Genomic DNA, 10,955 nt, shown 5'->3' on the forward strand with positions numbered 1-10,955 from the left:
GGCTCTGCATCTTCCCCCTCAGTGGGGCAGGCACCTGAGAGCAGGTGCATGCCTGTGACCCCATCAGAGAAGGGAGGGCACAGGCAAGACTCATCTCTGAAGCTGAGTCAAAGCTTGAGAAACCCCAGCTCCACCCTGCAGGCAAACAATGGCGTGACTGGGAAGCAGACACCTGAGCACTGGGAGGGGACCTGCCAGAGACAGTGTCTTGTCTCTGGATTTTGAAGAAAAGAAAGGTTGATAATGCCTCCATCTGAAGACAAATGGAACGTATTTATTATGCCATTTCCGGGAATGAAAGCAGAAAACAAGAAGGAGCATGCTGGGTTAATCATGAGTGGCTTTTGGGGGAGGAGGACCACGCTTAGCAGAGAAGACAGTGGATGTTTGGGGCTGCCAGCGTTCCTGCATTTTAGCTGCCTGTCCTGTAAAGTGAAAATTCAAAACCGAGCAAGTAGCATCTCATTTTAACAATTAGGTTTAGCTGGGCATGGTGGCTCATACCTGCAATTCCAGCACTTTGGGAGACCCAGGCAGGCGGATGGCTTGAGGCTAGTAGTTTGAGACTGGCCTGGGCACCATGGAGAGATCCTGTCCCTACAAAAAAATTTTTTTAAATTAGTCAGGCATGGTGGTGCATGCCTGTAGTCTCAACTACTTGAAAGGCTGACACAGGAGGATCACTTGAGCCTGGGAGGTTGAGGCTCCAGTGAACCATGATCGAGCCTCTGCACTCCAGCCTGGGTGACAGGATGAGACCTGTGTCAAAAATCAAATCAAATCAAATCAGAATAATGTCATATTTTATTTATCTTAATTTTGGGTTGATATTTAACCCACAGTCATGACTTAGAACATTTTAGTTTTGTTCCCTAATTACTTAATAATCTGTCAACAGACACTTTAGAAGATTTACTTAAGGAGACCTTGCAACTTTGTTTTAATGTAGGAAGTTCATTTGCAACATGAGTCATTTCACCCTCTAATTTATCTGTTTGCATATAAGATGTTCTAATACTAATGTTAGGTATTCTGTATGATAACATTAAAGAAAGTCCTTTTCACAGAGGAGCTTCCTTGGAGGGAGCACAGTGAGAAGATGAATCTCCAGAAATATGTGGTTAACGTATCTCCTCACTCCACCCCTTATGCCACTATGATACATTTCTAGAAGACCCTAGCCAATGCTAGGAGTTTAGGGGGAAACCAGCCCTGGACCTCACGTGAGACACTAGTCTCCATGGAACATCCACAGACTGTGCCATCGGAAGCAGAGCACTGGCAGTGGAAGGGAAGGGCGAGTAGCCAAATCGCCCACCTGGGAAGCGTGCCAGGATCTGCCTCATGGAAGCGACGTGGATCTGAAGCACCAGTGCCCCTTTCCTGTGATGTGACACAGTTGCAGTTAGAGACAGGGGAAGGAGCCAAGGGAGGAGGGAGGTAGCTCTGCAAATACTCGCCCTCACTGGCTGTGAAATCTTGGGTATATCCCTTAACTTTCCTGGGCCTCAATTTTCCTGTTTTTCAATGTGAAGAGATTGGCCGACATTATTGCTAAGGTCCCATTGAAAGCTAAGGGTCTATAAAAGTGTGATTAGGTCAGGGAAGGTGGTCTTGTTTCATCCTGATGGAATTGACAGTGAATTGAGGGTGTTGAGGTTGATTTCAGGATCAGTGGGTAAGAGTGCCTTCTTTGGTGAAAGGTGTCTGCTATGAGAGGGGTGAATGGTCACGAGCATGCAGGTACCCACCATTCCCGATTCAGCCTAAAGCAGGGAGCGTTGTGCTAGAGTGTGTACGTAAGAGTCCTTCATGCACTTGAAGAAGGAGAGGGAATATAAATTGGTTAACGATCTTGCACAAGCTACCACCACCTATAATTCCTGTTTTAGCTCCCTTAAGACAGTTCCAGACAAAATTATTCCATTTTCCAAACCTTGCCCGATACTTTCCTGCCTCATACCATTCAATCTATAATGGTGCCCTACTCCCAGATTTCCCAGTGAAATTCGGTCTTCAGGAAGCCTCTTAAACACCACTTTCCCCACAGCCCCTTTCCCCAATCTTTCCCAAAAGATGTGCTTCCCTCCTTCGTTCAATCGTTTCTCATCTACCCTTCACACTAACCAGGCACATATTATATCCACTTCATACATGTCAATCAACACATGGACACATGAATGAATGAGTGGATGATACGTAAATGAATAAGCTGAGAGTTTGGCCTTACAGGCAGAACTTATGAAGTCCTAGCATATGTTTTGGACTAATTTATCTTTTCAGGTTCAGGTTGATGCTTAAGTTGCTTTCCCTGTTTATCCTAATCATACATCTGGTCCTTCCCTTCCCTTCTTCTACATTGGAGATCTATGCTGCAATCATCCGTCACCTGAAAGAGGCCCAGTGCCTAGATGTTGATACGTCTAGATGTTGTGTATGTGTGTGTGTGTGTGTGTGTGTGTGTGTGTGTGTGTGTCTGTGTGTAGAGTGGCTCTTCATATCCACCCAGAGTGCAAGCTCCTTAAGGGCAGGAAGGATGCTCAAGACATAATTTACACCCAGGTAAAAATGAATGTTTGGCCAGATAATAAACTAGCTAGTTGGTGAGTGTGTGTCCAGTGATTAAAGGATGCTGGTGAGTGAGCAAGTCAGCAAGTGAGCAAGTGAAAGACGGAGGGAGGAGGAGGGGGTAGGTGCATAAGTAAGAAATGAGCTGATAGACTAGCTGCCTAACTGGCCAGTTCACTGAACAACTGACCAGCTGGTTGGTTGAGTGGTTGATCAACTGATACGCTGATTGTTTGGCTGGCTGGCTGGCTGATGACTAATTTTAAAAAGCAGGTCCCGGTATAGTAGAAGAAAGAAAGCCCTATAGAGGATTGGGGGCTCAAGGTAGAAAACAAAAAGAGAATGCTCTGCAAGATGCTGGAGAGGATGTGGAGAAATAGGAACACTTTTGCACTGTCGGTGGGAGTGTAAATTAGTTCAATCATTGTGGAAGACAGTGTGGCGATTCCTCAAGGACCTAGAAATAGAAATTCATTTGACCCAGCAATCCCATTACTGGGTATATATGCAAAGGATTATAAATCGTTCTATTATAAGGACACATGCACACGAATGTTCATTGTGGCACTGTTTATAATAGCAAAGACTTGGAACCAACCCAAATGCCCATCGATGATAGACCGGACAGGGAAAATGTGGCACATATACACCATGGAATATTATACAGCCATAAAAAACGAGTTCGTGTCCTTTGTAGGGACATGGATGAACCTGGAAACCATCATTCTCAGCAAACTAACACAAGAACAGAAAATCAAACACCGCATGTTCTCACTCGTAGGCAGGTGTTGAACAATGAGAACACATGGACACAGGGAGGGGAGCATCACACACTGGGGTCTGTTGGGGGGAAATAGGGGAGGGACAGCGGGGGGTGGGAAGTTGGGGGAGGGATAACATGGAAAGAAATGCCAGATATAGGTGACGGGGTGGAAGGCAGCAAACCACATTGCCATGTATGTACCTATGCAACAATCCTGCATGTTATTCACATGTACCCCAAAACCTCAAACACGATAAAATATATATTAAAAAAAATTAGAAAAAGAAGTGTATCATGTGAACTGGACAATTATTCCCCCCGCCCCCCTTTTTTTGAGGCAGAGTCTCACTCTGTTGCCCAGGCTGGAGTGTAGTGGCATGATCTTGGCTCACTGCAACCTCCACCTCCTAGGTTCAAGCAATTCTCCTGCCTCAGCTTCCCGAGTAGTTGGGACCACAGGCACGCCTCACCACATCCAGTTAATCTTTGTAATTTTAGTAGAGATAGGGTTTCACCATGTTGCCCAGGCTGGTCTCAAACTCCTGACCTCATGTGATCTGCCCATCTAAGCCTCTTCCAAAGTGCTGGGATTACAGGCGTGAGCTATCGTGCCCAGCCTGGACAATTGCTTCTTAATTTTCTTTAATTCTTTCTCTTAGGAGTTTCCTGTGATTTTCATTTCTAGTGTCAAAGAAAAAACATTTCAATGACACTTGTTGCCTTGGTTGAGGAAAGACTTTATTCAGGACCATTGTGACAGATAAAGGGACAATTGCAATAGGATTTTTTTCATTGGCGGGGAGTTTTAGCTCAGTTCCAAATGCAGCACGGACAAATGAGAATCTATAGCCAAGGAGCAGGGTGGGAGTCAGTGGATAAAAAGTTACTAAGAGGAAATAGCAGAGCTAAGAGTAATTGTGGTTAAACCAACCCAACAGGATTCTTTCTTAAGATAAGCCAGGGTGATCAGACTTGACGTCGGGGGCGGAATTCACAAAGAACCTGATTAGATATCACGGGTAATCAGACATTAAGGGTGGGTGGTTCTTTGTAAACTTAGTAAGGTTGGTTCTTGGCTAAAACTGAATTTACAAGCAAGTACACAGGTGAGCCTCGGAGAAGGTTCAGTAGCCTGACTAAAGTTTGGTCAAGCAAAGAATCTTTGTCGCTGGTCAACCAAGCTCAGCAGATGCAACACCAACTAAAGACCAGCCAGTGCAGCCATGGAGGAAGAGTAGCTCTCTTCCTGGAAGAAGATGGTTGGGAAAACAGGACATTTCCACTGATGGCACTAGCCAGCGGGAGCCTGATTATTCCCCGGGCTTTAGGCCTTGGAAATGAAGAGCTGGGGCTCCGATTGTCACCCAGGTCAGTGATGGCGGCTGAGATAGGGAACCAAACCATACCGACAAATAGCACAAGCTGGGCCAGTCTGTCAAGTCAGTGCCCTTTCCTCTGACCAGCAGACCTTCTGGGGAAGCAGCTGCAATGAGCAAAGGCTACCAGAATCAGTGCCATGTGAGCACTGAGACACAGAGTTCAGGACCAGGACCCAGAGCTCTGCGCAGCTGCTGCTGGGCATTGAGTTTGGCCTTGTATGTAGTCAGTAGGCTGAAATACAAATAAACCACGTGTCAAATTCATCCCTCCTGAGCTGGATGAGAAGGGAAGAGGCAGGACGATACCTTGTATCCATGGTAAACAAGCCACTTCAAACCTAAACCCATCAGGGACTCCTTGAGACCTCAGAAAAAAGTCCACAGTTTTTGACACGGTGTAAAAGGCCCTTCACACATGGCCCCACTCTGAGAAGACTCATGATTCAAATAAAAATAAAGAAGAAAGAAAGAAGACTATAAATAGTTTCCCAGCAACAAGCCCTTCCCTGTATCCAGACTGTATCCCTAATCTGTGCTTGAATAATCCTCTGAACACTTCAAAAGTGGGAACATTTCTTCCCTGAACATACCCCATTCTGTGTTGCCTAGGTCCCCATCTCTGTTCAGGAAGCTCCTCTCTTAGCACTCAATGCACTGTTTTAGAATAGAGTATCCCCTGGTCTGTCCCTCTGTTAACTGTGAGCTCCTTGAAGGCAGGAACACTCCCTAGTTTCCATAGACTTTTATGTGTAGCATAAGTACCTGACCCATAAGAGATACACAATGAATATGTGTTTGAAAAATCAAATATGTGGTCAGTCCAGAGGGTACATGTAAGTGTAGTCTCTCCCACGACGTGGTCGTAAAGGAGAACTTAAGCCTGTTTGCCTGATGTGGAACAGCATGGTTTTCTACAAACTCCTGGGGCCCTTCCATCCCCGTGGCTCATGGAAAACGTGCCTCTAATGTGTTTCATTTTCAGTCTGAGCTTTTCTTCCTTACTCAGTAGTGAGCCTGTGTGCTGGGGTCCGTCCCACAGACCCCAGATGCATGATGGATGAATAAATGCACTCAGACACAAATTTCCAGTCCACGAGTGGGATGAGGGGTCATGAGCCACTCACAGAGAGAGATGGCTGCTGCACAACACCAACGAGTTTGCCCTCTCTGCGTTTATTCAGCATAGATTTAATTACAGAGGCTTTAAGTCAACCCATTTGTAGAGACAGATTCAAGGCCAGGTTCTGATGTCCAAACCAAACACCATTGGAGGGTAATCTCCCTGGTAGACCTCCCCCTGAGAGGGCCTTCTGGCTTAAAGGTTAGTTTTAAGACCACATGAATAAACAAGTGAGTTAGATAAACTCCTGCATTCCTTTGTCTTTGTGTTCTAATCTCTCTGGCTCCTGCAAAGAGACTCTGGCTGCCTTTAGCAGAGAACTATAGAAAAAACCCGTAGGCCTTCCAAAAGCGTTTGAGACTGTATTCTGTAAATTTCTCTATTATTTTCCCTTACTATTTTTTGCCACCACCCCAAGTGAATTCCCACACCTGTGAAGGGCAAGGGCCTACCTTTCTATCTTTCTCACTCTTGGTTCTCTCCTTCCGCTCAGTGCCTTAGAGCCACTGGCACACAGGAGAAGTTGACAAAGGTTGCTTGTGTTGCCTAGGATGACACTCACAGTTCAAAAAAAGGCAATGCTGGGATCAGTAATTCTGAAGGCAGAGAATGAAGAAATCCTCAGTGGGTGAGGTAAACTGTCGTATTGTTCATAAACAGTTTGCCACCTGTGCCCCTCTTCCCCAAGGAGCAGCCCTGGCATGTGACTTGCTTTGTCCATAAGAGCCATGGTTCACTATGCTCTCTTTCCTCTCTGCTACGAGGACCGACCATGTTCCAAACCCAGCCTGCTCTGTCAGTCTGGATCCTGAAATCTAATTAATGCGCAGAAGGGTTGCTGCTGACCCTCAGTGGACACGCAGGATAAAAACAAAGGTTTTTATCTCTTTTAAACCTCTGTTTTAAGCCCCTGGGATCTGTGGTTCATTGGTTACTGAAGCATAGCTTAGTCTATCCTGACTAACATGCTGACATATACAAGCACTGACTTTTTTCTCTCAAGGAGATTTCCTTCCTAATTTTGCTTGACATTGGCCAAAGGGAAAGTAAGTGCTTAATTCCAGTGTATGCTACCACCAGCCAAGCCAGCGACTTAGGTGTTTGTATGCACCCACGTGTGTGTGTGCGTGTGTGTGTGTGTGTGTGTGTGTGCCTGTATGACCGTGTGTGTAGAGGTGGGGGATATAGGAGGAAGGAGAGAAGGGAATATGGAGGAGCCAGCCTGGGAATACACAGTACATGACAAAAACTATTTGCGGGCAGCTGACATTTTTCTACTAATAACTTTTTGAGTGTGGTTGGGAGGCTAAATAAACCATCTCCTTCCTCGCTGACCGCAGGAAACCGTGCCCCAAACCACCTGTCAGCCCTCCAGGCGGTTAGGGCAGAGCGCCACCTGCTGGGCGTGGTAAGCCTGTGCACCTGCTTCTAATTTCAACCGAGTTCTTGCTGCAGAAGGCTGTTGGCTGACCCACAGGACCTGGGACCCTTGGACCCAGCTGATACCTTAGTGGTCTCTGTACCTCACTGTACCGGCAGAGAAAAGTAGGGACATAGAGCCCTCAGCTGTCATTCCTCCTCCTCCCACAGCCGTTCAAGCTGGACTACACTCCTCTCGGAGGAGGCACCAGTAACCTCCCCATTGGAACCAGTGCGTTGGTCCCTTTGCCAGGTACTGGTGGCATTGGGGCTTGATGTAGATAGGCTGGTTTCAGTCATTACAAGTGCGGGGGAGTGAAGAAGGGTTCCGTGGGGTTCAGGAAAGTCAACCTGGGTGGAGAGCGGGAGCCCTCCCTGCAACGGCTTCCATGTACTAAACAGCTGCTACATAAAATGCAAGGCTCTCTACACTGTAGCCCCGGTCTCTGTAGGAGGAAAAGCACCACCTCTGTTTAGTAAATGCGAAAACTGAAGCCCAGAGAGGTTCAGTAACTTGTCCCAAGTTGTGTAGCTGGTAAATGAATCAAGCCTGAGTCAGTTTGGCTCAAAGAACTTAGACCGAGTCACACTGTTTCTCTCCGAAACCATAAGCTCTCTATGCCTGTCGACTGCACCTTCCAGCACAGGGCATGTGGACAGGCAGGGCTCAGGAGGCACAGGTCCCACGATGCCAAGAAGTTCTTTGGGGAGTGAGTGAGCTGCAGAGATGGTGGGGTGCAGAAGAAGGGGGTTGCTGTGCAGATAAGTGGTGTGTACAGAGCAGGCCTTGGCTGGAGGCTGTGTGAGGAAAAGCAGCCGCCCCCAAGCTAGAGTGAAGCTACCTCCTTCTAACCTGGTGGTGGTTCGAACATGCAGGTTCTCCATCAGTACACCTATAAGGACCTCTAAGTGTCACTCCCTGTGTTTGGGAAATACACAGGTGGTGATTGCAGCAAGGGGACAAGTGACAGAGTGATTTAGACAGCGTGTGATAGCTCCTGGCCAGCTAAGTGCCGCTTACTACTAGACATCACCCAGGGGAGCCTGTAGGACACCTAGACTTCCCCTGGGCTTCTGGACAAGGTGATTCCTGAGCAAAGGCCTCTGCCATCTTTTCCCTTTAAGAATTACCACTATCAGCTGGGTGCAATGGCTCATACCTGTAATCCTAGCACTTTGAGAGGGTGAGGTGGGCAGATCATGAGGTCAGGAGATTGAGACTGTCTTGGCCAACAAGGTGAAGCCCCGTCTCTACTAAAATAGAAAAAATTAGCCAGGTTTGGTGGTGTGTACCTGCAGCCCCAGCTACTTAGGAGGCTGAGGCGGGGTCATCACTTGAACCAGGAGGTGGAGGTTGCCGTGAGCTGAGATTGCACCATTGCACTCCAGCCTGGCGACAGAGCAAGACTCCATCTCAAAAATAAATTAAAAAAAGAATCACCACCATCGCTAACCACTGTCGGTGAAGGAGCAGGGAGACGCAGGAAGTGCCGTTCTAGCTATGGAAGGCCGGGAGACGCTTCCTTGAGCTCTTGGTGTCTCTGCCTCGTGAAGGCAGGACAGGGGCTTGCCGGGAAGACACCTTGCAGTGAAGCTTGTGCTGAAAACGAGCGAACCATGCTAATTGACCAGATGACCTGGCCACATGCCACTTCTCTGTCCACCGACCTTTGCTTGCGACGGAGCCTTTGGCATGTTTTTTGTTTGAAGGCTATTCTGGCTTCATTTTAGTTCTGAAGCAAGGGCTTTGACAAAAAAGAAGCCACAGTTAGCAAGAAATCTCCAAGTGGAAGATGACGCCTGAGAAGTATGAATGGCACTGGAGGCCCACAGATCCTGTCTCAGAGGTGATTCCCATTGCCAGCCTCAGAGGACTATCTTTAAATTATCTAAGTTAGCGGTGAGTTCTCACAGAGACTGCTGTAATTACCACTCAGATCTTTGTCTTCTTCTTGCAAAGACTCCTCTGGCTTCTAGCCCTGGGCCAGACAGCCCCTCTTGGCCCAATCTGGAGATAGAAGGAGCTTGTTCTCAGCCCCTGAGCTTCAGGTGATCTTCTATCGGCATCTGCAGGTGAGTCATGGGGCTCTACTTGGTCCCAGCGCACCTTTTTATAAGCTGCTGGTGTCACAGGAAAGGGGCCCCGATCCAGAATGGGTTCTTGGATACTGTGCAAGAAAGAATTCAGGGTGAGTCCTTAGAGTAAAGTGAAAGCAAGTTTATTAAGAAAATAGAGGAATGAAAGAATGGCTGCTCCATAGACAGAGCAGCCCCGAGGGCCCCTGGTTGCCCATTTTTATGGTTATTTATTGATTATACACCCAGCAAGGGGTGGGTTATTCATGCTTCCCCCTTTTAGAACAGTGTTAGGAAGTTTAGGGTAACTTCCTAACATTGCCATGGCGTTTGTAAGCTGTCATGGCACTGGTGGGAGTGCAGCAGTGAGGATGGCCAGAGGTCACTCTCGTGACCGCCTTGGTTTTGCTGGGTTTTAGCCGGCTTCTTTACTGCAATCTGTTTTATCAGTGACGTCTTAATGACCTGTATCTTTTTTTTTCTTTTTTTATTGCATTTTAGGTTTTGGGGTACATGTGAAGAACATGCAAGATTTTTGCATAGGTACACACATGGCAGTGTGATTTGCTGCCTTCCTCCCCATCACGTATATCTGGCATTTCTCCCCATGCTATCTCTCCCCAACTCCCCAGCCCCCACTGTCCCTCCCCCATTTCCCCCCAAACAGACCCCAGTGTGTAGTGCTCCGCCACTGTGTCCATGTGTTATTGTTCAACATCTGCCTATGAGTGAGCACATGCAGTGTTTGATTTTCTGTTCTTGTGTCAGTTTGCTGAGAATGATGGTTTCCAGGTTCATCCATGTCCCTGCAAAGGACACGAACTCATCGTTTTTGATGGCTGCATAATATTCCATGGTGTATATGTGCCACATTTTCCCTGTTCAGTCTATCATCAATGGGCATTTGGGTTGGTTCCAGGTCTTTGCTATTGTAAATAGTGCTGCAAAGAACATTCGTGTTCATGTGTCCTTATAGTAGAACAATTTATAATCCTTTGCATATATACCCAGTAATGGGATTGCTGGGTCAAATGGAATTTCTATCTCTAGGACCTTAAGGAATCGCCACACTGTCTTCCACAATGTTGAACTAATTTCCACTCCCACCAACAGTGTAAAAGTGTTCCTATTTCTCCACATCCTCTCCAGCATCTGTTTTCTCTAGATTTTTTAATGATCGCCATTCGAACTGGCGTGAGATGGTATATGAGGCCAAGAAACATATGAAAAAATGCTCATCATCACTGGTCATTAGAGAAATGCAAATGACCTGTATCTTGTGCTCACCTCATAGCTCATCCTGTGGCTTAGAATGCCTTAACTGGCTGGGAATGCAGCCCAGTAGGTTTCAGCCTCATTTTACCCAGCTCCTGCTCAAAATGGAGTTGCTCTGGTTCACACACTTCCGACACTGGTGCCTGCTGTTTGATTTGGTCTCTCCTACTTTACCACTGTTCTCTGCTACCTGCCCTACAACCACAGGTCACCTGTCCCCTGGGGTGGCAAAGCCAGCGCTATTCTATTGACTACTCCCAGTCTGTTCTAAGGAGAATCAAAATGAATGTCTTAAAAACAAACAAACAAAACAAAACAAGATTGTAATTTAACAACTCTCCTCACAGTGGGCCCC

The 10,955-nt window shown here is 46.9% G+C and overlaps 1 long non-coding RNA gene across 1 annotated transcript; it reads left to right on the forward strand.

Moving 5' to 3' along the window:
- The first annotated feature begins 4,006 nt into the window (after nucleotides 1-4,006).
- LOC116541111 lies at nucleotides 4,007-9,767 on the forward strand. Its single transcript, XR_004264718.1, has 3 exons — nucleotides 4,007-4,017; nucleotides 4,544-4,546; nucleotides 9,624-9,767. It is a non-coding gene; the product is annotated as an uncharacterized LOC116541111 (long non-coding RNA).
- The last annotated feature ends 1,188 nt before the right edge of the window (nucleotides 9,768-10,955 follow it).

Source organism: Sapajus apella, unplaced genomic scaffold (assembly GCF_009761245.1).
Source record: "Sapajus apella isolate SASKATOON/1434 unplaced genomic scaffold, GSC_monkey_1.0 scaffold148, whole genome shotgun sequence".
Classification (NCBI taxonomy): domain Eukaryota; kingdom Metazoa; phylum Chordata; class Mammalia; order Primates; family Cebidae; genus Sapajus; species Sapajus apella.